Below are 25399 nucleotides of genomic sequence, written 5' to 3' on the forward strand. Positions count from 1 at the left end.
TTAGTATTCAACACTTGTACTAACTTTACCAATTTTTCAGACCCCGCTCCATCCTCACCACCTTTTTCACACTCGACTTCACACATTTTATTCTCTGCCATAAAATTTATATCACTTCTTTCCACTTTCAATACTTTTCTTTCACTGGGACTCGATATTTGGAGCACATCTGCTTTCTCTTCTTTCACGTCCCCAGAATATACTTCACTTACAGCAGCCAACAACCCAGATTTCTCCTCAGTTACTTCAAAGGAACCTGCTCCTTTTGTTTCTTGGAAATCAGGATTAATTTCATTCTGTTCCACATCTGGTACATATAGTACTTCCTGCAACTCTTCAGCCTGATCCACGTCATCGATATCTTCATTTTCCTCCTTCATCTCTTCCTTACTCTGAGTATCTTCTGATGGAAACCACCTCACATCAACTCCAGCCTCCTTATTCTCAGACACTTCTTTTCCTGCTTCCTCTGCAGAGATTTTTCTCTCCAAACCAGGCATAGAGAGGTTCTCTAGAGCTGTCTCCTCAGCCTGAATCAGTCTCCATTTCTTTAGCTGACTCCGAGCCTTGGACCAAGATTTCTTGTGCGTTTCCTGTAACTCATTCCAACTGTTGTCCAACAGATTCCAGTACAGAAGAGATGTTCCAGTTAGGCTTTTCACCCTTGTTCGCACTATCAGCACCTGTGTCCATGATAGTCTAATACTGCAACACCAAATAGCCTTGACATGGAGATGATTTTGCACTCCCGCTCTGTAACTCTGATTCCTGAGAATCTTTAGGCACAACGTTCTCTTCCATATTCAGCTTGTCTCTCCAAGAGGTTTCTGCCAATTCTTGCCATACCTTCTTAGGATATTCCTCATTCAGCAGCCTCAGGTCTTGAGAGTATGCTTTTTCTATTTTCTGTCCCTTCACTCCTCCTGGAACTAGAAAAGCGTTGCAATGCCAACTCTTATGTCCACGTTGCCCGCACCGGAAACAAGTCACAGGTCTAATTGGTCTCCAGGACTCTCTCGCTGCAGACATGCCCCTTGGACCTTGTTGCAACACTGGATTATCAGTGCTGGTGTAGAAACCTCCTCTCCACCAGTTTCTCTGACCCGGATACTGTGTGTTCGGCTTCTCACCGAGAAGTTCAGTGGACATGGTACGTGGAACATTTTCCTTTGGCCATTCGGGCACACTCTTCGTGAAAATCACAGGCTCTCCTTCCTCATCCAACTTCCCACTTAAATAAATGGTTTCCTTTAAAGTTTTTTCCTTTTTTTCACCAAACTTCTCTTTCTTCCACTGCAAATATTTTAGATACCTTTCAAAGGTAATCAATATCTTTGGACATTTTGAAACCCCAAGAAGGAAAATCTGGTTAGTAAGGTGAAATTCCACAGTGCTGTGGGGATCTTTGGGCATAGAGGGACTGTTTGGCACCATGACACCAGCAAATATGAAAAACATCCAGGAAGGGTGTTAACATACCTATGTGAAAACCCTTGAAAGTTGATTGATTTCCTGAAGAACTTAGGTAGTCAAATTAAAAAAAAAAAAGATGATTGATTCAAGAATGATAAAAGAAATATATGTTTTGCATAAAAGGTTGTGTGAGGTTAGGCAAGAGTATATAAGAGTCTAATTCTGGCTGCTAAAGACATATTATACTAGACATCTTGTTTATCCATTCATCACCCTACAGAAGTTTTTAAGATAATGAAAGGGTCACTAAAGTCAGCATGGGAGAAAAGGGTGATCCTCTAGCACAGTACTTTTGTGATAAGTGGTGGATTTATGAAGGAAAGTGGATGTTGATATATGAAGCAGAGAGGTATTCTGAGCAGTACTTTATTTGTAAATTTCAGGTCTGGAAGGATTGGAAAGCATCCAGAGAATCTGGAGGGCTCTGAGAATGCTGTTATGTGAAACTCTCATTGTGTTCACAAGTCTCAGTCATTCAATGATCATGTGAGCGGCATCGGCCAAAAAAGCAAACAGGATGCTAGGAATTATTAGGAAAGGGATGGTGAATAAGACCGGAAATACTATAATGCCTTTGTATCGCTCCATGGTGCATCCACAAATTGATTATTGCGTTCAGTTCTGGCTGCCGTATCTCAAAAAAGATATAGCGGAATTAGAAAAGGTTCAAAGAAGAGCGACCAAAATCATAACGGGGATGGAACTCCTCTCGTATGAGGAAAGGCTAAAGAGGTTAGGGGCTCTTCAGCTTGGAAAACAGATTGATGAAGGGAGATATGATTGAGGTCTACAAAATCCTGAGTGGTATAGAACAAGTAGAAGTAAATGGATTTTTTACTCCTTCCAAAAGTACAAAGACTAGGGGACACTAGAGGAAGTTACATGGAAATACTTTCAAAATAAATAGGAGGAAATATTTTTTCACGCAACGAATAGTTAATCTCTGAAACTCTTTGCCGGAGGATGTGGTAACAGCGGTTAGCTTATCTGGGTTTTAAAAAGGTTTGGACAAATTCCTTGAGGAAAAGTACATAGTCTGCTATTGAGACAGATATGGGAAGCAACTGCGGTAGAACATTTTGGGGTTCCTGTGGGATGGGATGGGATGGGGGAGGAGATGAGGGGAGGGAGAGGGAAGGGGAAGGGGGGTGGGGGACGGGGGCCCAATGATACTTTTTGCCCAGGGGCCCAGATCATTGTCAGTCCACTCTTGCTATGCTGGAACAGATAAATCATCTGAAAAAGAGCTGTTTTGGGGTAATTCAGAAATTGAGAAACCTTGCCCAGGAGGGAAAGGTTAGGACAGCTGTTGTAGTTGGTGATTCGATCATTAGGCATATAGATAGCTGGGTGGCTGGTGGATGTGAGGATTGCCTGGTGACTTGCCTGCCTGGTGCGAAGGTGGCGGACCTCATGCGTCACCTAGATAGGATTTTAGATAGTGCTGGGGAGGAGTCGGCTGTCTTGGTACATGTGGGTACCAATGACACAGGAAAATGTGGGAGAGAGGTTCTGGAAGCCAAATTTAGACTCTTAGGTTGAAAGCTCAAATCCAGAACCTCTAGGGTAGCATTTTCTGAAATGCTACCCGTTCCACGCACAGGGCCCAAAAGACAGGCAGAGCTCTGGAGTCTCAATGCGTGGATGAGACGATGGTGCAGGGAGGAGGGTATTAGATTTGTTAGGAACTGGACAACATTCTGGGGAAGGGGGAGCCTATTCCAAAAGGATGGGCTCTACCTTAACCAGGGTGGGAACAGTTTGCTGGAATCGGCATTTAAAAAGGAAACAGAGCAGCTTTTAAACTAGAAATGGGGGGAAGGCCGACCGTCGCTCAAAAGCACATGGTTCGGGATAAGGTATCTTTCAAAGATATCACCAAAACAGGGAAGATAGGGTATCCTGATAGTGAGGTTGCAAAAGAGACCATAGTAGATCAGGTGTCCTTAAATAAAAATAAAAAACAGACAAAAGATTGCAAATTAATACTGTCAAGTACTGAGCATGATGTAATAGGAACAACAACATACTTTGAAATGTCTATATGCGAATGCCAGGAGCCTAAGAAATAAGATGGGAGAGTTAGAATATATTGCACTAAATGAAAAATTAGATATAATAGGCATCTCTGAGACTATGATAAAATGAGAAGAACGGTGAAAAAAAAAAAAAAACCTTAGAGGAGCGGTTGCGAGGGTCAAAACTTTACATCAGGCGTGGATGCTGTTCAAAAACACCATCCTGGAAGCCCAGGCCAAATATATTCCGCATATTAAAAAAGGAGGACAGAAGACCAAATGACAGCCAGCGTGGTTAAAAAGTGAGATGAAGGAAGCTATTAGAGCTAAAAGAAAATCCTTCAGAAAATGGAAGAAGGAACCGACTGAAAATAATAAGAAACAGCATAAGGAATGTCAAGTCACATCCAAAGTGCTGATAAGGAAGGCTAAGAGGGACTTCGAAAAAAAGATTGCGTTGGAGGCAAAAACACATAGTAAAATTTTTTTTTAGGTATATTAAAAGTAGAAAGCCGGCAAAAGAATTGGTTGCACAGCTAGATGACCGAGGAGTAAAAGGAGCGATTAGGGAAGACAAAGCTGTAGCAGAGAGATTAAATGAATTCTTTGTTTCGGTCTTCACCGAGGAAGATTTGGTTGGGATACTGGTGCCAGAAATGGTATTCGAAGCTGACGAGTCAGAGAAACTTAATGAATTCTCTGTAAACCTGGGGGATGTAATGGGGCAGTTCTACAAACTGAAGAATAGCAAATCTCCAGGACCGGATGGTATTCATCCCAGAGTACTGATAGAACTGAAAAATGAGCTTGCGGAGATACTGTTAGTAATATGTAATTTATCCTTAAAATCGAGTGTGGTACCCCAAAGTCTGTTTTCCTCCTTGCCTGTACATCCAACTGGTAATGCTTCACAAACGAATGTGCGAATAACTATGTGGCGACCACCAGACAAATGACTGGAATTGGAACCAAGGAGCACTCTGCCCAAGACATAGCTTGAGCATGAGTGGAATACACAGCCAACACCACCAGAACCCGCTTAACACTGAGCAAATAAGTGTATAAAATAATCCAACAGACCAGAGTGGCTTTAGAAGCTGACTCACCTCTTCTTTGCTCAGAAAACAAATGGAACAGCCAATCAGACATCCAAAACTCCTCTGTACAGCACAAATAACAACAGAGAACACTCCACACATTCAACTGACTAAGAGACTCCGAGTCATCCTTGTGAAACACCACCAAGGAAATCCACTGATTCAGGTGAAAAGAAAAAAATGATCTTTGGCATAAACGAGGGAATTGAACACAGAACCACACACTCTTCAAAAAGAGAAGGAAGGGCTCCTTGCAGGAAAGAGCCCGCAACTTGGAAATTCGATGCGCTGACGTAATAGCCACCAAAAAGGCAACCTTCAGGAAAAGATCCTTCAAGGTAACCGAAGACAAGAGTTCAAAGGGTGCCTCTACCAAGGCAGCTTACACCAAAGACAAATCCCAAGGCGGCACCACCGGACGAACCGGAGGCCAAATGTGTTTCACTCCCTGGAGAAACCGTACCACATCTGGATGAAGCGCCACTGAACAGCCCTGTATTGGCCCCCGGAAGGCTGGCAATGCTGATAATTGTACATAGACAGAGGAGAGGGACAAGCCCTTCTCCAACCTACCATGTGGCCTGGGCAGTAATTTAATTTTTTTACATGCATCCACTAAGCACGCCGGAAAATATATTTTATCTTCCAGCATGCAGTGCTAACCGGACGGTAATCGGCATTGTACATGCGCTGACGATTACCACCCGGTTAACACGTGAGACCTTACCGCTAAGTGAATGGGTGGCGGTAAGGTCTCAGGCCCAAAACGGACTCGCACCAATTTTCATTTTGCCGCAAGTCCATTTTCAGACAAAAAAAAGAGGCCTTTTTTGCAGGTGTGCTGAAAAATGGACCTGCATGCGTCCAATACACGCAACTACACCAGCGCAGGCCACCTTTTGGCGCCCCTTAGTAAAAGGACCCTTTAATGTACTTTATATCACAACCTTTTAAACACTCTGACTTATTTCAACTCAAATATTCCTGGAGAAAAAGTTTTGTTTATAGTAGAAAAATCGTGAGAGTTTTTACTGCATATGCACAATGGGGTGATTCTATAGTGTAGGTGTGAACACGTACATGTATGCTATACATGTAAATGTTTAGAATAATAGGATTTATGCATGTGTGTGTTCAATTACACATGTATATGCCAGCATTAATCTATGTGCTATTCTGCAAATACCTGTTTAATTTACATATGTATTTGCAAGTGTGCCAGTGGCATAGCCAGATATGATATTTTGGGTGGGCATGAGCCCAAAGTGAGTGGCACACAATTCCCTTCCCCTTGCATTTTCTGCCCCCACCCCTGCACCTGCACCAGAGACCCCCAACAAATAAATACCTGAACTGGCAGGGATCCACATGTCCCACTAGCTGGAAAAGGTTTTCTGGCAGCCAAAGCAGCTCATTCTCCTACTCACTGCAGCCAGGGCACTGTCCACCTGCTGCTGCTGTGCTGGCCTCTCCCTTCACATACATGTTCAGTTCTCGTGCATGCACAAAAAATAAGCATGCGTAGGGGTGGGGGGAGCGGCACAGCGGCAGCAGCAAGTTGGAGAGTGAGCTATTCTGGCCACTAAAGGAGCTCTTCCAGCTGGCGAGGCTTGAGGATCCCCATCAGCCATAACAAAGGTGTTAGACTTGTACGTGAGCCTAAGCCTACCCATGGTTACTCCACTGAAGAGGGCATAAACAATGATGGAGCATGGCAGGACATAGATGAGGCTCCCACATACATGCATTATTTACAGAATATTGTTAATTTACATGGGTGGCTGCTACACTTAGGCCCTCACATTTATACTGGTTCAATACATGGCATTAGTGCTCACACCTAAATATTAATAGCAAATGAGATACCAGAGTCTCAATCAGGGGAAACACCAATGAGAGAACAGGTATACTGCAAAAAAATGTTTAAATAATAAATATGTGAAAGGAGTAGTCTCAGAGTGATAACTCACCCAAGCGAGGAAACGCCAAAGCGATTTATACCTCTAAGGGTGGACAAGCTTCTCGATCATTGATCTACTCAATAATTTTCAATTTTTTAGTGAGCAAAAAAACCCCGTGCTCTAAAGTAAACTTCACTCAATAATACCTATTCTATCAAGGTACCCCACCTGAACCACTCACACTAGTACTCAATAATATTTTAGCATAAGTGCTCTCTCTTAAATTTTAGAACTCCAAACCCCTAAATGGTCCATACTTAAAAGTTAAAGTTTTCCACTCAAACGGGGAGGAGAAAGAGAAAAACTTTTAAAGCACTTAGCTTGTGTAAAGGTGGTCCGCTGACAAAACGTGTGTAAGTCCAAAACTTCTTATATATCAGGGTTCAAAACTCCCACCAATACTCCATTGAAGCACATAAAAAGCGTCGGGAACAATTACTGTCCATCAAGAAAGGTCCCACACGCTGTCAATATACTGTGATGATCCACGCTAATCCATTCTGAGATGATTTATTTAAAACTGGACCCCATCAAACCAAGCAGCAGTCCCTAAGCAGAGGGAATTGTTGCCCAATCAGCGTAATTATGGAGAGCTCTCAGTAAGCTCATTTAAGCATTATTTAAGCATTTTTTGCAGTATACCTGTTCTCTCATTGGTGTTTCCCTTGATTGAGACTCTGGTATCTCATTTGCTATTGATTATATTTTACCAGAGGTCATTCTGGGCTTTTGTTATTACATTTGGTTTACCACACCTAAATATTACACTACTAACACGGGTTAAATATCTTAATTATCGGTCAATCTAATCACCTATCCCTCTACTTTGACCTAATTATCTTTTATCAAAGTCAATATTAAGTATTGTTACAAACACATTGTTTTATTCAAATCAAACAAAATCACTAATAAAAATTTAACAGACTACTTATACAAGGACTGTGTTCTGTATTAACGCCTATGATACTCGATATAGTTCTTCAAACTTTCACAACCCATTAAAAGTACATCATCAAAAAAGTCAGATGACTTATCTTGTCTTCATTCCAGACGACGAAATGTTAAATATTCCATCATACAGTTCATGAAAGAGTATCAGTAACTAAGTCCGTTGATAAACAGAAGACAAAATCCAAAAGGGAAGAAATTCACAATATCCTCGGGGTGGGTCAATATTCTCTGAAGCAAATTACACCACTCCAACCGGATCCTTATGTCAAATTTTCTTCACCACGATGTTTTAGTTTCACATTCATACATATATATATCCACAGATCTCAACACAGGCCGTGTTTCATTATAACTTCTTCAGGAGATCCTACATACAAATACATAACATCACTAAACACATCATCAATTCCAAACAACATTACAAACAACATTTTCTTAAACCTCTTACCAGCCACATTAGAACACTGGGCTCACAACAGGAAATCCCTTCTGATAGCATGCACCGTCATAATTAAATTGAATGACCTAACTTTATGTGAACTACTGCTCTTATACAGACATCAATAATGCCCAATCAACCTCCTTATTAAGGCCATATGGGTGCACAGTTCCCCAATTAAAAATAAAGCGCTGCTCCCTTCGAATAAGTTCACGTTCTACATTACCATAACCTCCTTGCAAGCAATTAATGATAACAAACCGCAAATCATCCACTGAATGATTATGTTGTAGCCAGTGGCTAACCAATGGTGTTTCTATTTTCTGTAATCGAATATTACTCAGATGTTGAGCAATGCGCAATTTGATTTTTCTTGTAGTTTCTCCTATATACCATAGCCGACAAGGACAGCATATGGCATAAACTACATTTTGTGTGTTACAATCCGTATGGGATCGTAACTCAAAATATCTATTTAAAGATTGTATCCAAATCCGATTCGTACATAAAGCATATTTGCAGTACACACAGGAATTACAACAAGTATGACCTCCCACTTCCTGCTGGCTATCCCATCGAAAAAAATTTTTCTTTGATAGAATCTCACCTATATTTTTCTCACGATTGCAAGCAAATCTTGGTCTAGTTTGTAAACTATGATGGAGAGATAACACAGACCAGTGTTTAAGAATGACATCCTGTATAGCTCGTGTTTGCTTATAAAAAGGGAGAATGCAGTTAACCTGGGAAGCATGTGTGTTCACAGAGGATGCCTCGTTGTTCAGCCAACATCTATGTGCATATTTTGCCCGTTTATGGGCTGATTTTATCACATATTGTGGATAACCACGCTTTTGAAATCTCTTCGCCATAGAAATCGCTTGTTGATTGAATTCTACCGGACTAGAACATAGCCGTTTAATTCTTAAGAACTGACCTATGGGAATACTTTCTTTCAACTTCCTCGGATGATGACTATTAAAATGTAGAATGGCATTCTTATCCGTAGTCTTCCTAAACACTCCTGTGTTAAACTGACCATTCAACAACTGTATATCTATATCCAAAAACTGCACTTTAGAACCTTTGGATTGTACTACAAAACGGATATTAGGATCGCACTCATTCAAGTATACCACAAAAGCATGTAACTCATTTTCCGTTCCTGACCAAATAATAAATATATCGTCGATATACCTTTTCCAAGTCACTAGATGAGACACGCTATATATGGATGTATATACATATAAGGATTCAAACATTGCCATATATAAACAAGCAACCACCGGGGCAACAGTAGCCCCCATGGCGACTCCTTTTACTTGTAAGTAGAATTGATCCATAAATCGAAAATAATTTTTTTCTATAACAAACGTCGCCATCTGTAACAATAACTGGATCTTAGATTGAGATAAATCTTGCTGCTCTAACGCGCGTTCAATGATCTGTAAACATGCTTTTTGCGGGATACTCGTGTAGAGCGATGTCAAATCTAATGTCAACATGATAATTTGCTGATCACAAGGAATTTGTATCCTATTCAAAAACTCTAGCATATCACCAGAATCCTTGATATATGATTGCATATGCACCATATGTGAATGTAAATAATATTCCAAGAATTGAGACAAAGGTTCAAAAAGGGACTCCACACAGGAAACAATAGGCCTCCCTGGTGGATTCGTTACCGACTTATGAATTTTCGGTAAAAAATAAATATTCGGAATGTTTGATTTTTTACGCAATAGATATTTATATTCTTTCATTGAAATGATCTTACGATCCCTAGCTGCTTCTAACATTATCACAACTTGTTGCATATATTCCTCAGTGGGATCCGATGTTAATAGTTTATAAGAGGTCTCGTCTAACAGCTTCTTGTACATATTGACTGACATCTTGTACAACAACCGCACCCCCTTTATCGGCGCTAGTTATAACTATAGTCTTATCCTGTTTCAAATCATATAATGCTGTTTTCTGCAGTTTAGTTAAATTGTAACGAACAGGTATATGTTGTTTTTCTAAAACCTCTATATCTCTCATAACCAGTTTTTGAAAAGTATCCACAGTGGGATCAGTCACTCCAGGTGGTAACCATGAAGATGGTAACTTATATTTATCAAAAAACGCAACGGTAGTATCCATTGTCAGTGATGCCATATCAGTTTCATCATCAGTTTTGTTATCAAAAAATGCTCGAAGTTTCAACTTACGGAAAAATTTTGTAAGTGAAGTCTTACTGAAAAAGCATCATAGAGAGCAGTGGGGACAAACGATAAACCCATAGATAGAACTGATATATGGGCTTCTGTCAGATTTTTAGAGGAAATATTTACCACTAAGTTTAGTTCTTCCGTCCTCTCCGACTTCGAGTCACTAAAGGGGCTACAGGTAACTCCACAGTGCTGTCGGTCCGAATCCCCGATCTATTATCATTCGAAGAAACTTCTAGATTATGATTAGCCTAAATATTAGGCACGTTAATATCTGGTTATACTAATATTCAATAAATGAAAGTAGGCAAATATAAACTATATCCATTCATAGAATAAGTTCCTACAGTGCATCCTCTGACTACCTAATTCTAAGCGCCCTGTTGTAGAATTGACCCCAATATGGGAGGTGGGTTGGGATGAGAGAGGGTGACCTACTGGTTCAAGCAATAGGGTAGGAACCAGAAAAACAGGTCTCAAATTATATGGCTCCCGCTGCCATTGCCAGGGACTGTGGGCAAGTTGCTTTATGTCTCATTGCCTTACATACCCATCTAGACTAAAGCTCCTTGGGAGTCGGGACTTGTACTCTTATGAAATTTATCATATAGCACCTGATTTCGGGCTACAGTCACTAATGTGTGCTAATGCAGTAATGCATGCTAATGCCACTAACACATGTTATTTTACTACATAGAATTTTATGCCACAGGACCTAGTTACTCATAACACATTAACAGCATTAGTACATCGTAACATGGAAGTGTGCATTAGTAACTTTAGTGTTCAGGGTTTTAGACGGAATACAGATCTATAAGTTGCCAATATAGAGTTTGCTGCATACTGAATTCATTCTTTTATTCATTTTTCTCCTGGTTTTAGTTAAAGAGCCTGACCTCTATAAATTGCCTTCATATTAGATCATGCAAGGGATCGCAGATAATGCAGGTGTTTTGACTTTTGCTGCTTTTAATCGGCATTTCAGCTTAGCAGCTTGATATAATTCTGCCTAGATGTATGAATGCTTCATAAATTATTGAATAAAAAATATTATCAGGGTATATTTGCTCTACTTTTTACAGCTTTTACTCTTTGTTTAACCTTTGTGCTGTTTCTATACATCTTGATTATAAAAACTGTAAAGAACGTATTTGTTTTTGTGTTAATTTCATCCACATTTTAGAAATTTAGGGGCCATAATGTGTAGCATAGTGATGCGCTGCTTAAACCTAATTTCTTTGTGCTGGGTTGAAGAAGAAGAAGGAGAAAATGGGTTGTGGACTGTGTAACTTGCTGGTGTGTTTTCTTAACCAGTAGTAGCTGGAAAAACAGTTTCATTAGCTGCTAGGCACAAAAGTTAAAGGCCAAAGTTATAAAAAGGGAAAATAAAGAAAGCCAATTGTTTTGAATTTAAATGCCAGTAATATTTTGTAACCCTTAAAGACTGGTGTCGAAGGAGATAGTTGACGACAGTTTGGATTCTGTGTTAAGAGAGACAGAAAATTGTTTTCCAGATTTACAAAATAATCACATCCTTCATGAACAACTGCATCTCATAAACCCTACATAGCTCAAAATAGCCACTTAAAAAGGCCCTATCTACACATTGCTTGACAAGCTCTTGCTAGGAATCACATAACAGATTTTCAGCTTCATTGTCATGAGTAAAAGTCTTATTAACCCTTTCTTGATATACAGATTCACCTTCCTAATGTCAATCCAAGCAAAAACAGCTTGCTCATACTTTAATTAGCAAGCAGACTTATTTAAGAGAGTATGGAATAAGTACAAAAGATCCATATCCAGGAAAAAATGAAGTGAAAACCTGAGACCAAACAGTGTGATGACATTGCAATATGAAATAAATTAGATATTCAAGAAAATAAGAAAAAAAGATGGTCCATGCAGGGTCAGACCAAAGGTCTATCAAAAAGCCCAGCATCTTGTCTCAAACAGTGGCCAATCCAGATCAAAAGTACCTAGCAGGTTCCCAAGAAGTAGATCCATTCTTTATTGCTTACACATGAGATAAGCAGTGGCTTCCCCAAGACTTCATGACTAATAATGGTTGATGGACTTTTCTTCCACTCTTTGTCTGGTTTCTCCTCAGAGGCCTGTCTAAACATTCTTTAAACCCGGTTATGCTATCTTGACCACAGGTTTGACAACAATTTCCATAGCTTATTTGTATTTTGAATTAAAAATAAAATACTTTTTCTGAATCACTTTAAATGTTCTATTAGTTATATGGATTGTTCTCTTGTCTTCATACTATTTGGAAGGGTAAACAGTCATTCCCTATTTACCCAGTCCACTCCACTCCACTCATGATTTTATAGACCTCTATCATATCTCCTTTCAGCTTTCTTAAGGCTAAAGGACTCTAATCTGTTTATCCTTTCTTCATATGGTGTTGTTTCATCCCACTTATCATTTTAGTTGCAGTCCTTTATACTTTTAATGATTCTGTCTCTTCTTTGAGATGAAGCAAGGTGTGGTCAACTCATATATTGATAGAGAGATGTTATACATGGAATGTTGAGATCAGAAGTGAGATGTCCAGGTCAGGACATGCTCCTCCTTATGCCAGCTCCAATCTCAAAATGGCTGCCACGACCTTCAGCAGAAGTCTCATGAGATTTTTGCTGAAAATCTCAGCATCCATTTTGACAGCCACTAGACCACTCATGCTTCTAAGGTCCAGGGGAGATTGGATAGAGACTGGATGGTGCTTATGTTTGGGGAGGGGGGGTGGTCAGTTTTAGCTGAAAATGCACTGGCATTTTCAGTCAAAACCAAAACATGACCAATTCCAAATTTTGGGCCAGCTTTGGCGCTGAAACTGACACTAAACTTGGTCTTTCACTAGTAGGATGTGAACTGCGAAGCTGTGTTGTGTGCAAGTTTTAGAGGTGTGGATATGTATAGAGCTGGGGTATGTGAGACTGTGTGCATAGGCAGTGTGGGGAGTATGGGGATATGTATGTGTAGCAAGCTGGTTGTATGTTTACGTGATGAGTGTAGGGGTGCTGGGTTTAGGATGTAAGTGTGCATGTATATGTGTTTTGGGGTAGTTTTCTTATGTGAGGTGTGGATATAATGGAGATGAATCTCAATTGCAGTCCCTACCCTTACTCATGAGGGAGGGAATTTGGAGCATGTCTCTTTGGTCCAGACCTAGAGAAATGAACAAGCAGCAGTCCCTAAGCAGAGGGAATTGTTGCCCAATCAGCGTAATTATGGAGAGCTCTCAGTAAGCTCATTTGTTGTTGGAGAAAGCTGGGGATATTTGCCATAGATCTCAGCTAGGACTGAAAGATTTTTTTTGTGTGTGAAGGGGGGTGAGGGGTGATATGGAGCTGCAATGGAAGCAGCATTATGGGGTCTTTTTACCAAGCTGCGGGGAAAAGAGCCCTGCACTAGCGATGAGGGCAGTTTTTCCTGCGCACCAGGACCCTTTTTACTGCAGTAAAAAGCCCCCAGTACACATGGCCATGCGACAAGAGAACTCTTACTGCATGGCCATGTGGCAGGGAGCCCTTACTGCCACCCATTGAGGTGGTGATAAGGGCTCCCTTGCTAACACGGCGGTAAGCGGGCAGCACGTGGTGATACCCGATTACCGCAAGGTTATCGCCGTGCAAGCCATTTCTGGGGTTTTCTTTTTCCCCCATAAATGGTGTGCACTCGGGGCAGGACTACCGCTAGTGGTCATGTTGGGCCGGCATTAGTCCTGGAAGAGCGAGCGGTAAGCCCAGGTTGGGTTTACCACCACTTTGTAAAAGGGCCCCTATGCTTCCAAGGTTTAAAGTTAGTTTTATCTCATTTAAAGAAACATCTTTTTTAATCTACTTTATAAAAACATAAGAATATAAGCATTGTCATACTGGGACAGAGTGAAGATCCATCAGGCCCAAGTGTCCTGGTTCCAACAGTGGCCAATCCAGGTCACAAGTACCTGGCAACAGGGACATAGCTACCATTGAGCAAGTCTGGCACAATGCCCAGGGCTGCCTAATGGTAGGGGCCATCTGAAGTTTCAACTTCCCTCCCTCTCCCTACCCCACCCATCATCACTCCAGCTCCCACCTCAACCCCCGCTGGGTCCAGTAGCACTCCAACTCCCCCCACACACACACACACTGGTCCTCCACATGTGGCAGACAGAGCGCTGAAACCTGTCTCTCTGGCTGGCGGGGGCCTTTCTTGTTCATATCCCACCTGTTTGATGCAAATTCCTTGGGCAGGGCATGCATAGTGTAACCCTGGTTTCACCAGTCTGGGCACCAGCTAGCTCATTTCCACAAAGTCACAGGGAAGCTGGTTTCTTTTTAGTCACTTCTAACTCACTGAGATTGGTGAAAGTCTGTAGGATATTAAGCCAGGACGTTTACTTTTTATACACGCTGCTCACCTTTCTCTGTTAGTTCAGAAAGCAAGTAAATTCCCACTCCCATGCAAAGAAAAGGCTCCAGTCCAAGGTTTTATATGAAACAACAAGAATTTTACTGAAGATTCTGCAACAGGCAGTTCAAATCCTTTTGGAGAAAAAAACAGTTACTTTGTAATCCACTTGATATCCAACAACGATAAATCCAGAGCCAAACTCAGGGATATGGTGTAAATCCTCTAGTTCAATTGTAAATCCTACAGTATGTACATATTTACAGCTCCTCCTGTCCATGTGCCCATCATTTCTGGGTGAAATAACCTAAGGCTGTGCCTGCAGCACTGGGGCAACAAGTGATTATCCTGTGAACTAGACCTCCCTGTCTATCCACAGTCTTCCAAAGAAGTATTTCTCTAGACTACTGACTTTGACTCTGAACAGGCTCTTTTCGTTTCCTGCTCCCAGGCTTGGATCCCCTACTTCCCATCTGGAGCATTCCTCCACTTCACGGCTAATGCTTTACTGGCAAAAACCTTCTTCTTTGGTTAGCCTTAGTTTCTTGAACCCATAGTTAATTTAAATGGCATATAAGCAACGGAAAGGAAAAAAAAAACGCATGCAAATGTTAGAAATGCTCCGTTCCGCTCATGACCCTCCCAAATGGGCCTCCTTTTTGAACTCACATGTAAAATTTGGACATGGATCCTGTGCTTAAATTTATGTGCGTAGATTTCAGGTAAATCTAATTAGTGCCAATAATTGGTCGTTAACAAGCTAATTAGCTCACTATTCAAATAAATTTCACATGCAAATTGGGCAAGCACCAAAATTTGCATGCACGATTTTTTGCGACTTTTATAGAATTCAGGGGTAAGCGGGTAGGAAGCAATTCTACAACTGGATACTTCGGTTTAGGCACCCTGAGGATATGTAGTGGTAGCTTGGTCTATAATCAGGCTTATTTTCAAAAGTGATCGCCGGCCATCTTCCAACATAATTCGGGAGATGGTCGGCGATTTCGCAAAAGCGGCGAAATTGGTATAATAAAAGCGGCGGTTTTGACACCATCGCCGCTTTCCTGTCGCCGTGCCGGCGAAAGTGCAAGGGGGCATGTCAGCGGCGAAGCGAAGGTGGGACATGGGCGGGCATGGGCGTGGCTACCAGATGGCTGGCTTCAGTGCATAATGGGAAAAAAAAGCGGCGTTAAGCACTATTTCGCCGGGTTTACTTGGTCCTTTAATTTTCACGACCAAACCTCAAAAAGGTGCCCCAATTGACCAGATGACCACCGGAGGGAATGGGGGATGACCTCCTCATTCTCCCCTAGTGGTCACCAACCCCCTCCCACACTAAAAAAATAAAAATAAAACACTTTTTTCCTAGCCTTTATGCCTGCCTCAAATGTCATACCCAGCTCCCTGACAGCGGTATGCAGGTCCCTGGAGCAATTTTTAATGGGTGCAGTGCACTTCAGGCAGGCAGACCCAGGTCCATCCCCCCCACTACCTGTTACACTTGTGGTGCTAAGTGTTGAGCCCTCCAACCCCCCCCAAAAAAAAACCCCACTGTACCCACATGTAGGTGCCCCCCTTTGCCCATAAGGGCTATGGTAATGGTGTAGAGTTGTGGGGAGTGGGTTTTGGGTAGATTTGGGGGGCTCAGCACCCAAGGTAAGGGAGCTATGCACCTGGGAGCAATTTTATATATATTTTTAATTTTTAGAAGTGCCCCCTAGGGTACCCTGTTGGTGTCCTGGCATGTCAGGGGGACCAGTGCACTACAAATGCTGGCTCCTCCCATGACCAAATGCCTTGGATTTAGCCGGGTTTGAGATGGCCAGCATTTTTTTCCATTATCGCTGAAAAACAAAACCGGCGATCTCAAACCCGGCGAACTCTGGCATTTGGCTGGCCTAAACCGTATTATCGAAAAAAAAGATGGCTGGCCATCTTTTTCCATAATACGGTTCCGGCCAGCTGTTGCGCCGCCACCAAAATACATCGCTGGTGATCTATTTCATCGGTGACGTTCGATTATGCCCCTCAATGTCACCTGGGCGACTAGGTTTTCTGTATTTCTGAGAGAGCAGAGACATTGCTCAGAACTACATCAGAAGACCTGGTGCTCTCAATGTCAAGTATGATTCACTGGTTCTGGTGTATAAAATCTTGCTTTCACCACTGCATATCAAGTTGGAGCTAATCAAGCAGTTTGTAAGAGTGTTGAATTCTAATGGCTAAACATTTCAGGAAGGAAGACCAAATGACAGCCGGCATGGTTAAAAAGTGAGGTGAAGGAAGCTATTAGAGCTAAAAAATAATCTTTCCGAACATGGAAGAAGGATCTATCTGAAAATAGAAGGAAACTGCAGAAAGAAAGGCAAGTCAAATACAAAGTGCTGATAAGGAAGGCAAAGAGAGACTTGGAAAAGGAGATTGCGTTGGAGGTAAAACCACGTGGAGGGGCATAATTGAACGAAGACGTCTATCTCCATGGGCGTTTATCTCCGAGAACGGGTCCGTGAAGGGGCGAACCGAACCGTATTTTCGAAAAAAATAGACGTCCATGTTTTATTAGACAATTTGTGAGCTGGGCGTTTTTGTTTTTCAGCGATAATGGAAAATGAAAGCGCCCAGCTCAAAAACGAATAAATCCAAGGCATTTGTTCGTGGGAGGGGCCAGGATTCGTAGTGCACTGGTCCCCCTCACATGCCAGGATACCAACCGGGCACCCTAGGGGGCACTTTTACAAAAACAAAAAAAAAGGTAAAAGAGCTCCCAGGTGCATAGCACCCTTCCCTTGTGTGTTGAGCCCCCCAAATCCCCCTCAAAACCCACTGCCCACAAGTCTACACCATTACTATAGTCCTAAGGGGTGAAGGGGGGCACCTACATGTGGGTACAGTGGGTTTTGGGGGTTGGACGACTAATAAGCATTAAGCAGCACAATTGTAACAGGTAGGGGAGGGATGGGCCTGGGTCCACCTGCCTGAAGTCCACTGCACCCCCTAATAACTGCTCCAGTGACCTGCATACTGCTGCCAGGGAGGTTGGTATGACATTTGAGGGTGAAAATAAACAGTTGTGAAACGGCATATTTTGTGGTGGGAGGGGGTTTGTGACCACTGGGGGAGTCAGGGGAGGTCATCCCTGATTCCCTCCAGTGGTTATCTGGTCATTTAGGGTACTTTTTGGGGCCTTATTCGTGGAAAAACAGGGTCCAGGAAAAGTGCCCTAAATTCTCGCTAAAAACGCATATTTTTTCCCATTATCGGCGAAAGGCGCCCATCTCTGATCGGCTGATAACCACGCCCCAGTTCCGCCTTCACCACGCCTTCGACACGCCCCCGTCAACTTTGTACGCTTCCGTGATGGAGTGCAGTTGAAAACGTCCAAGTTCGGCTTTCGATTATACCGCGTTATTCGTTTTTGGGAGATAAACGCCTATCTCCCGATTTAGGTCGCAATATAGGTGTTTTTGTCTTTCGATTATAAGCTGGATAGTAAATTTTTTGTACGTATATTCAGTGGCGTACCAAGGGGGGGGGCGGTGGGGGCGGTCCGCCCCAGGTGTACGTTACTGGGGGGTGCCGCGGCATGCGCCTGTGGGCTCTGACTTTGCTAACTTCGCTCATTCGCTGCAGCTCCCTTTGCCCCGGAACAGGTTACTTCCTGTACCGGGGCAGAGGGAGCTGCAGCGAACGGGCGAAGTTAGCTAAGTCGAAGCCCACAGGTGCATGCCGCGGCACCCCCCCCCCAGCGGCGGGCACATGGGGGGGTCATTTCGCCGGGGGGGGGGAAGGTGTCATTTCGCAGGCAGGGGGGTGCGCTGCACCCGGGGGGGGGGGGGGGCGCATCGGCGATCCGCTCCAGGTGCCATCCGGGCTAGGAACGCCACTGCGTACATTAAATGCAAGAAGCCGGCTAAAGAATCGGTTGGACACTAGATGACCAGGGGTAAAAGAGGCACTCAGGGAAGACAAGGCCATAGCAGAGAGATTAAATGAATTCTTCACCAAGGAAGATGTGGGAAAAATACCGGTGACAGAAATGGTATTCAGTGCTGACGAGTCAGAGAAACTGAATCAAATCTCTGTAAACCTGGAAGATGTAATGGGGCAATTTGATAAATTGAAGAGTAGCAAATCACCAGGACTAAATGGTATTCATCCCTGAGTATTGATAGAATTGAAAAATGAACTTACAGAACTGTTAGAAATATGTAATTTATCTTAAAATCGAGCATGGTACCGGAAGATTGGAGGGTGGCCAATGTAACACCAAGTTTTGAAAAGGGTTCCAGAGGTGATCTAGGAAATTACAGACCAGTGAGCCTGACATCAGTGCCATGAAAAATGGTAGAGACTATTAAAAAGAACAAAATCACAGAGCATATTCAAAAGCATGAATTAATGAGACATGGAGGGACATAATCGAAAGGGGTGCCCAAGTTTTCCTGAGGTCGTGTTCGCAGGACGTCCCTGCGAAGGGAAACCCATATTATCGAAACAAGATGGGCGTCCATCTTTTGTTCCAATAATACGGTTGGGGACGCCCAAATGGCGAAATTTAGGTCGACCTTAGAGATGGTCGTCCTTAGAGATGGTCGCCCACGATTTTCGGCGTTAATCGACACCGAGGACATCCATCTCAGAAACGACCGAATCCAAGCTATTTGGTCATGGGAGGAGCCAGCATTCGTAGTGCACTGGTCCCCCTCACATGCCAAGACATCAACCGGGCACCCTAGGGGGCACCGCAGTGGACTTCAGAAATTGCTCCCAGGTACATAGCTCCCTTACCTTGTGTGCTGAGCCCCCCATCCCCCCCAAAAACCCACTCCCCACAACTGTACACCACTACCATAGCCCTAAGGGGTGAAGGGGACACCTACATGTGGGTACAGTGGGTTAATGGTGGGTTTTGAAGGGCTCACATTTACCACCACAAGTATAATTTGGACATGGATCCTGGGGATGGGCCTAGGTCCGCCTGCCTGAAGTGCACTGCACCCACTAAAATTGCTCTAGGGACCTGCTTACTGCTGTCATGTAGCTGGGTATGACATTTGAGGCTGGCAAAAAATATTTTAAAAGTCTTTTTTTTGAGGGTGGGAGGGGGTTGGTGACCACTGGGGGAGTCTGACGTACAAAGTGCAGGACATCAGAAACAGAACGAAGCCTTCACGGGAAGAAGAGGACCTCGGCTGGCGGGGATTGGGGTCCCCCGCCAGCAAAGGTAGCCCACGGCGGCGGGGGAGGGTTGGCGGCAGGAGGGGGGTCAAGAGGGTTGTCGGCAGGGGGGTCCAGGGCCAAATCTATGGGGTCTGAGGCCCCCGTGGCCCCACATAGCTACGCCACTGGTACAGGGAAGTGCAATGAAAATGATAAAGGGGATGGTATAACTTACCTATGAGGAAAGGCTGACACAGCTAGGGCTTTTCAGCTTGGAGAAAAGACGGCTGAGGGGAGATGTGATAGAGGTGTATAAAATAATTAGTGGAGTGGAGCAGGTAGACGTGAATCGCTTGTTTACTCTTTCCAAAAATACTAGGAAAAGTGGGCACACAATGAAGCTACAAAGTAGTAAATTTAAAACAAATCAGAGAAAATATTTCTTCACTCAATGTTTAATTAAACTCTGGAATTTGTTGCCAGAAAATGTGGTAAAAAGCAGTTAGCTAAGAGGGGTTTAAAAAAAGGTTTGTATAGCTTCCTAAAAGAAAAGTCTATAAGCCACTATTAAAATGGACTTGGGAAAATCCACTGCTTATTTCTAGGATAAGCAGCATAAAATGTGTTGTACTATTTTGGGATTTTGCCAGCTACTTGTGACCTGAATTGGCCACTGTTGGAAATAGGATGCTGGGCGTGATGGGCCTTCGGTCTGTCCCAGCATGGCAACTCTAATGTACTTATGTACATTCAAAGTTTTCTAAGTTGTCTGATGCTAAAGTCTCTGGAGGCATATTTGTTGGTCCACCATTCAAACAGATGCTGGCATCATGGGATTTGGAACATACAAAAGCTTCTGTAGGAAAAAGAGTTTGGAATGTTTTCAAGAAAATAGTGATTTTCTGGAAGATAATGCAGGAAACTACAAGGATTTAATTGAAGAATGTCATACCATTTGGATTCCTTTAGACCAAACTTGGGTGCTGTTAGTGAACAGCATGGGGAGCATTTCCACCAGGATGCTGAAGTAATGAGAAAGAGATATCGGGGTAGGTGGAACTAAAAAAAATGATGGAGGACAACATCTGAGGCTTGATTAAAGACAGCAGCTCTAGTTACAAGAGGCAAACCATTCTAATGCTTACTTTTAAGAGGTAAATTTGGTTGTGGAGTATTGACCTCATCTAATTGTAGCAAAATTTAGTAACAAAAACTGTTGTTTTTGTGTTATATTTTTACTGCACATATTGATACTGTCTATGTTGAACCCCCCCCCCCCCCCCCCCCCCCCCCCCCCCAAAAAAGTAAAAAAAATCTTAATGTGCTTTGGGAATCAGCATGACAAATGTAATAAATAAACTTAAAAAGATGCAGCTAAACACACTTTTGCAAAATTTTGTTACACAGTGCTATCAATTGAAATAAGCAAAGTTTCATTTAAAACATTTTAATTGTCATTTCAGGCCATCTTAGAAAGCTAAATTAAGGAATAAAATCTAAACTATTTTTCATATGTTTAAATCATCTTAACTGTTTTTAAATTTTGAGGTCCTACAGAATGTCTCTGAGTCCTCTCTAATTTAAACTTCAGTTGTGGGATTTTTTTCAAGTAGCTCTTTGCTATCAAAGTGACAATATTCTGGAATATTTTGGCTGGCAAAAAAAAAAAAGAAAGAAAGAAAGAACTAATCTATGAATCGGAGACTGAGAATTCATAACTTTCTAGTGATGTAAAACATAACTATCCAAGAAGATAACCCAGAACTTAAAAGATTATGACGGGATCAGAAGCTGTAAGTACTAAAGCACACAGGTCAGACTACTGGTGTATTTTTTCTTCTGGACGCCAACAAGTTCCTGGCACTGTTATCTGTCTTCTGTGAGGGAAGCTTGTAAACTTCATTTTATTTCACAAATGAGGCTTAAAACTTTTTTTTTCAAAATTAATTATGCTTGTGGTTTCAACACATAGCTAGTTACACTTTCCAAAGATAATAGGCACTATTTTTAGTCTCAGTTTGATATGAAGAGAGGCTTTTTAGATTGCATTAATATCTGTATGTTTTCACCACATCTTCATAACTTTTGAATAGCTGCACCTAGTTCAACCAAAGTTGGTGTGGAGCTAAATCATTAGACATATAATTTTAAGAAAAGTATGGGAAATACAGTAGGATCATGGGAGGGAGCAATTTTGAGGAAACTAAGTTATTTTCCATAGAGACTTGAATCAAGGAGAGATATGAAAGAGATATATAAAATACTGAGTGGATTGGAACAGGTAAATATGAATAGCTTGTTTACTCTTTCCAAAAATACTAGGACTAGGGGGCACGCAATGAAGCTACACAGTAGTAAATTTAAAATGAATCAGAGAAAATATTGCCTCACTCAACATGTAATTAAACTCTGGAATTTTTTTGCCAGAGAATGTGGTAAAAGCAGTTAGCTTAGAGGGGTTTAAAAAAATGTTTGGCTAGCTTCCTAAAAGAAAAGTCTCTAAGCCATTATTAAAATGGACTTGGGAAAATCCACTGCTTACTTCTGGGATAAACAGCACAAAATGTATTGTACTGTTTTGGGATCTTGCCAGGTATTTGTGACCTGGATTGGCCACTGTTAGAAGCAGGATACTGGGCTTGATGGACCTTTGGTCTGTCCCAGTATGGCAACACTTACGTACTTATGTATGTGTAAGAGGCAATTGTTTTGCCACTTATTCTTGGGTGTACCAGATTTTGCAAAGCTGCATGTCCTTGTGGAGCCAATTAAGAAGCCAAGCTCCAAAACGCAAAAAGAAAAAAAATGAAATGTTATGTGGTTTTGAACACCAGAGAGGTAAGCACATTTACCCCTCACTCTCACAAATCCCAGGTGCAAACAAGGAGTTAGCTAACAGCTATGAGTCTTGGAGCAAGTGTCAATGCTGACAGGGAATAATTTGACTTATACATCTATTGCCATTGCAAAATCAGAAACATATGTATACTTTTAAAGTCAGTCGAAACCACGCGCACAACACAGTCTCTTGAAGTCTATGTATGCTGAGAGATACACTAGGGATGAGCTGTCTTTGCAACAAAAGAAATGTTAGCAATATATCCTATCTCGTTGTAGGTTGTTAATAATTGGAGTGGAGGAGTGGCCAAGTGATTAGGGTGGTGGACTTTGGTTCTGAGGAACTGAGTTCAATTCCCACTTCAGGCACAGGCAGCTCCTTGTGACTCTGGGCAAGTCACTTAACTACTACTATTTAGCATTTCTATAGCGCTACAAGGCATACGCACTTAACCCTCCATTGCCCCATGTAAGCCACATTGAGCCTGTCATGAGTGGGAAAGCACAGGGTACAAATGTAACAAAAAAATAGGCACAAAAAACATGGCTTACAATTCAAAAATTAAAATAACTAGAAATGTCAAAAAGGAACACTAATGAAGGGGTCCTTTTACTAAGCTGCGGTAAAACTAATGCATGCTTACTGCAGCAAAAAAGGGCTGGATTGGCCACAGACAGCCAAATGCAATGTGATTGTCTGAGAGAGACCTGAAGGGACATAATCAAAAGGGAGGACCATCCAAGAAAGTGGCCAAGTGGTTAGAGCACCAGTCTTGTAATCCAGAAGTGGCCAGTTCAAATCCCACTGATACTACTGAAAAAGCTGAGCAAAAATCATTTTGATTTAGGACATCCGAGCACTTCGATTTTTTTTTGGGTGGGAGGGGGTTAGTGGCCACTGGGGGAGTAAGGGGAGGTCACCCCCGATTCCCTCCAGTGGTCTCGTCGTCCACCAGGGTCGCTTTACTCATACTACCCCTCTCCTCAAGTCACTTCACTGGCTCCCTATCCGTTTTCGCATCCTGTTCAAACTTCTTCTACTAACCTATATGTGTACTCATTCTGCTGCTCCCCAGTATCTCTCCACACTCGTCCTTCCCTACACCCCTTCCCGTGCACTCCGCTCCATGGATAAATCCTTCTTATCTGTTCCCTTCTCTACTACTGCCAACTCCAGACTTCGCGCCTTCTGTCTCGCTGCACCCTACGCCTGGAATAAACTTCCTGAGCCCCTACGTCTTGCCCCATCCTTGGCCACCTTTAAATCTAGACTGAAAGCCCACGTCTTTAACATTGCTTTTGACTCGTAACCACTTGTAACCACTCGCCTCCACCTACCCTCCTCTCCTACCTGTACACATTAATTGATTTGATTTGCTTACTTTATTTTTGTCCAGTGGCGTAGGAAGGGGGGGCGGGGGGTGGTCCACCCCGGGTGCACACCGCTGGGGGGTGTCGGCTCTGCGCTGGTGCACTGCCCTCTCTGCCCCAGAACAGGTGACTTCCTGTTCCGGGACAGAGAGAGCAGTGAACCAGCGCAGAGCCGACACACCCCAGCAACGTGCAGTCGGGGCGGATCGGCCCTCTCGCACGTCCCTCGCCGCAGGTATGCGCTCCGGGGGTGGTATGCGCTCCGGGGGGTGCCCTCCGGCGGGAGGAGGGTGCGCCATGCTGCACCCGGGGGGTGCGCAGCGGCGACCCGGCCCGGGTGTCAGCTCCCCTCGCTACGGCTCTGTTTTTGTCTATTAGATTGTAAGCTCTTTGAGCAGGGACTGTCTTTCTTCTATGTTTGTGCAGTGCTGCATACGCCTTGTAGCTCTATAGAAATGCTAAATAGTAGTAGTAGTAGTAGTCATCTGGTCAGTTGGGGCCCCTTTTTAAAGCTTGGTCATGAAAAAAAAGGGACCAAGTAAAATCGGCAAAATGCTCATCAAGGCCAGCTGTCTTTTTTCAATTATTGTGCGAAGCCGGCCATCTTGTGAGCACGGCCCCATCCCGCCCCCATCCCACCTTCACTACCCTACCAACACGTCCCTTTGAAATTTTGCCAGCTCCACGACATAAAGCAGTTGAAGCCGGCCAAAATCAGCTTTCGATTTTACCGATTTGGCCAGTTTCAGGAGATCGCCGGCCAACTTCCAATTTGTGTTGGGAGATCGCCAGCGATCTCTTTCAAAAATGAGCTGGCTTGCCACCTACATAATGAGTGATGTTAGGGGATAACATGCTAATAGCCATGTGCTAATGGGAAAATTAATGTGTGACCATTAATGGTGAGAATAGAAAAATCAGCCATTTTACGCAGCAGTAAATATCCTTAGTATGTGGGAATGACCCACAAAAAGATGCACTAAAGCCATTTTTTACTGCAGTTTAGTAAAAGGGTTCCATAATGATAGGATAGAAATTTCACAAATAGAAAAAAAGGTACACAAGCCAGCTCATTTTCGAAAGTGATCACTAGCTATCTTCCGACATAAATCGGGAGATGGCCGGTGATCTCTCAAAAGCAGCCAAATCGGTATAATCGAAAGCTGCTTTTTTGACACCATCACCACTTTCCCATCACGGAGCCGGTGAAAGTTCAAGGGGGTGTGTTGGCAGCATAGCGAAGGCGGGACATGGGCGGGCATGGCCGTGGCTAACAGATGGCTGGCTTCAGCGCATAATGGAAAAAACAAAAGTGGCATTAATTAGTATTTCACCGGTTTTACTTGGTCCTTTTATTTTCACGACCAAGCCTCAAAAAGGTGCCCCAACTCACCAGATGACCACCGGAGGGAATGGGGGATGAACTCCCCATACTCCCCCAGTGGTCACCAACCCCCTCCCACACTAGAAA

The sequence above is a fragment of the Microcaecilia unicolor genome, chromosome 3, assembly GCF_901765095.1.
Source record: "Microcaecilia unicolor chromosome 3, aMicUni1.1, whole genome shotgun sequence".
Taxonomy (NCBI): Eukaryota; Metazoa; Chordata; class Amphibia; order Gymnophiona; family Siphonopidae; genus Microcaecilia; species Microcaecilia unicolor.